Raw genomic sequence first — 5,196 nt, 5'->3', positions numbered from 1 at the left:
CCTCACACACAGCTCTCACTGTACCATCCTGTACTGTATCTATCCCTAATATTCCTATACTGACCTCACACACAGCTCTCACTGTACCATCCTGTACTGTATCTATCCCTAATATTCCTATACTGACCTCACACACAGCTCTCACTGTACCATCCTGTACTGTATCTATCCCTAATATTCCTATACTGACCTCACACACAGCTCTCACTGTACCATCCTGTACTGTATCTATCCCTAATATTCCTATACTGACCTCACACACAGCTCTCACTGTACCATCCTGTACTGTATCTATCCCTAATATTCCTATACTGACCTCACACACAGCTCTCACTGTACCATCCTGTACTGTATCTATCCCTAATATTCCTATACTGACCTCACACACAGCTCTCACTGTACCATCCTGTACTGTATCTATCCCTAATATTCCTGTACTGACCTCACACACAGCTCTCACTGTACCATCCTGTACTGTATCTATCCCTAATATTCCTATACTGACCTCACACACAGCTCTCACTGTACCATCCTGTACTGTATCTATCCCTAATATTCCTATACTGACCTCACACACAGCTCTCACTGTACCATCCTGTACTGTATCTATCCCTAATATTCCTACTGACCTCACACACAGCTCTCACTGTACCATCCTGTACTGTATCTATCCCTAATATTCCTGTACTGACCTCACACACAGCTCTCACTGTACCATCCTGTACTGTATCTATCCCTAATATTCCTACTGACCTCACACACAGCTCTCACTGTACCATCCTGTACTGTATCTATCCCTAATATTCCTATACTGACCTCACACACAGCTCTCACTGTACCATCCTGTACTGTATCTATCCCTAATATTCCTATACTGACCTCACACACAGCTCTCACTGTACATCCATCCTACTGTATCTATCCCTAATATTCCTATACTGACCTCACACACAGCTCTCACTGTACCATCCTGTACTGTATCTATCCCTAATATTCCTATACTGACCTCACACACAGCTCTCACTGTACCATCCTGTACTGTATCTATCCCTAATATTCCTATACTGACCTCACACACAGCTCTCACTGTACCATCCTGTACTGTATCTATCCCTAATATTCCTATACTGACCTCACACACAGCTCTCACTGTACCATCCTGTACTGTATCTATCCCTAATATTCCTATACTGACCTCACACACAGCTCTCACTGTACCATCCTGTACTGTATCTATCCCTAATATTCCTATACTGACCTCACACACAACTCTCACTGTACCATCCTGTACTGTATCTATCCCTAATATTCCTATACTGACCTCACACACAGCTCTCACTGTACCATCCTGTACTGTATCTATCCCTAATATTCCTATACTGACCTCACACACAACTCTCACTGTACCATCCTGTACTGTATCTATCCCTAATATTCCTATACTGACCTCACACACAGCTCTCACTGTACCATCCTGTACTGTATCTATCCCTAATATTCCTATACTGACCTCACACACAGCTCTCACTGTACCATCCTGTACTGTATCTATCCCTAATATTCCTATACTGACCTCACACACAGCTCTCACTGTACCATCCTGTACTGTATCTATCCCTAATATTCCTATACTGACCTCACACAACTCTCACTGTACCATCCTGTACTGTATCTATCCCTAATATTCCTATACTGACCTCACACACAGCTCTCACTGTACCATCCTGTACTGTATCTATCCCTAATATTCCTATACTGACCTCACACACAGCTCTCACTGTACCATCCTGTACTGTATCTATCCCTAATATTCCTATACTGACCTCACACACAGCTCTCACTGTACCATCCTGTACTGTATCTATCCCTAATATTCCTATACTGACCTCACACACAGCTCTCACTGTACCATCCTGTACTGTATCTATCCCTAATATTCCTATACTGACCTCACACACAGCTCTCACTGTACCATCCTGTACTGTATCTATCCCTAATATTCCTATACTGACCTCACACACAGCTCTCACTGTACCATCCTGTACTGTATCTATCCCTAATATTCCTATACTGACCTCACACACAGCTCTCACTGTACCATCCTGTACTGTATCTATCCCTAATATTCCTGTACTGACCTCACACACAGCTCTCACTGTACCATCCTGTACTGTATCTATCCCTAATATTCCTATACTGACCTCACACACAGCTCTCACTGTACCATCCTGTACTGTATCTATCCCTAATATTCCTATACTGACCTCACACACAGCTCTCACTGTACCATCCTGTACTGTATCTATCCCTAATATTCCTATACTGACCTCACACACAGCTCTCACTGTACCATCCTGTACTGTATCTATCCCTAATATTCCTATACTGACCTCACACACAGCTCTCACTGTACCATCCTGTACTGTATCTATCCCTAATATTCCTATACTGACCTCACACACAGCTCTCACTGTACCATCCTGTACTGTATCTATCCCTAATATTCCTATACTGACCTCACACACAGCTCTCACTGTACCATCCTGTACTGTATCTATCCCTAATATTCCTATACTGACCTCACACACAGCTCTCACTGTACCATCCTGTACTGTATCTATCCCTAATATTCCTATACTGACCTCACACAGCTCTCACTGTACCATCCTGTACTGTATCTATCCCTAATATTCCTATACTGACCTCACACACAGCTCTCACTGTACCATCCTGTACTGTATCTATCCCTAATATTCCTATACTGACCTCACACACAGCTCTCACTGTACCATCCTGTACTGTATCTATCCCTAATATTCCTGTACTGACCTCACACACAGCTCTCACTGTACCATCCTGTACTGTATCTATCCCTAATATTCCTATACTGACCTCACACACAGCTCTCACTGTACCATCCTGTACTGTATCTATCCCTAATATTCCTATACTGACCTCACACACAGCTCTCACTGTACCATCCTGTACTGTATCTATCCCTAATATTCCTATACACCTCACACACAGCTCTCACTGTACCATCCTGTACTGTATCTATCCCTAATATTCCTATACTGACCTCACACACGCTCTCACTGTACCATCCTGTACTGTATCTATCCCTAATATTCCTATACTGACCTCACACACAGCTCTCACTGTACCATCCTGTACTGTATCTATCCCTAATATTCCTATACTGACCTCACACACAGCTCTCACTGTACCATCCTGTACTGTATCTATCCCTAATATTCCTACTGACCTCACACACAGCTCTCACTGTACCATCCTGTACTGTATCTATCCCTAATATTCCTATACTGACCTCACACACAGCTCTCACTGTACCATCCTGTACTGTATCTATCCCTAATATTCCTATACTGACCTCACACACAGCTCTCACTGTACCATCCTGTACTGTATCTATCCCTAATATCCTATACTGACCTCACACACAGCTCTCACTGTACCATCCTGTACTGTATCTATCCCTAATATTCCTATACTGACCTCACACACCGCTCTCACTGTACCATCCTGTACTGTATCTATCCCTAATATTCCTATACTGACCTCACACACAGCTCTCACTGTACCATCCTGTACTGTATCTATCCCTAATATTCCTATACTGACCTCACACACAGCTCTCACTGTACCATCCTGTACTGTATCTATCCCTAATATTCCTATACTGACCTCACACACAGCTCTCACTGTACCATCCTGTACTGTATCTATCCCTAATATTCCTATACTGACCTCACACACAGCTCTCACTGTACCATCCTGTACTGTATCTATCCCTAATATTCCTATACTGACCTCACACACAGCTCTCACTGTACCATCCTGTACTGTATCTATCCCTAATATTCCTATACTGACCTCACACACAGCTCTCACTGTACCATCCTGTACTGTATCTATCCCTAATATTCCTAACTGACCTCACACACAGCTCTCACTGTACCATCCTGTACTGTATCTATCCCTAATATTCCTATACTGACCTCACACACAGCTCTCACTGTACCATCCTGTACTGTATCTATCCCTAATATTCCTATACTGACCTCACACACAGCTCTCACTGTACCATCCTGTACTGTATCTATCCCTAATATTCCTATACTGACCTCACACACACTCTCTCTGTACCATCCTGTACTGTATCTATCCCTAATATTCCTATACTGACCTCACACACAGCTCTCACTGTACCATCCTGTACTGTATCTATCCCTAATATTCCTATACTGACCTCACACACAGCTCTCACTGTACCATCCTGTACTGTATCTATCCCTAATATTCCTATACTGACCTCACACACAGCTCTCACTGTACCATCCTGTACTGTATCTATCCCTAATATTCCTATACTGACCTCACACACAGCTCTCACTGTACCATCCTGTACTGTATCTATCCCTAATATTCCTTACTGACCTCACACACAGCTCTCACTGTACCATCCTGTACTGTATCTATCCCTAATATTCCTCTACTGACCTCACACACAGCTCTCACTGTACCATCCTGTACTGTATCTATCCCTAATATTCCTATACTGACCTCACACACAGCTCTCACTGTACCATCCTGTACTGTATCTATCCCTAATATTCCTATACTGACCTCACACACAGCTCTCACTGTACCATCCTGTACTGTATCTATCCCTAATATTCCTATACTGACCTCACACACAGCTCTCACTGTACCATCCTGTACTGTATCTATCCCTAATATTCCTATACTGACCTCACACACAGCTCTCACTGTACCATCCTGTACTGTATCTATCCCTAATATTCCTATACTGACCTCACACACAGCTCTCACTGTACCATCCTGTACTGTATCTATCCCTAATATTCCTATACTGACCTCACACACAGCTCTCACTGTACCATCCTGTACTGTATCTATCCCTAATATTCCTATACTGACCTCACACACAGCTCTCACTGTACCATCCTGTACTGTATCTATCCCTAATATTCCTATACTGACCTCACACACAGCTCTCACTGTACCATCCTGTACTGTATCTATCCCTAATATTCCTATACTGACCTCACACACAGCTCTCACTGTACCATCCTGTACTGTATCTATCCCTAATATTCCTACTGACCTCACACACAGCTCTCACTGTACCATCCTGTACTGTATCTATCCCTA

Source organism: Bombina bombina, chromosome 7 (genome assembly GCF_027579735.1).
Source record: "Bombina bombina isolate aBomBom1 chromosome 7, aBomBom1.pri, whole genome shotgun sequence".
Taxonomy (NCBI): Eukaryota; Metazoa; Chordata; class Amphibia; order Anura; family Bombinatoridae; genus Bombina; species Bombina bombina.
This window is presented reverse-complemented; position numbering follows the sequence as displayed.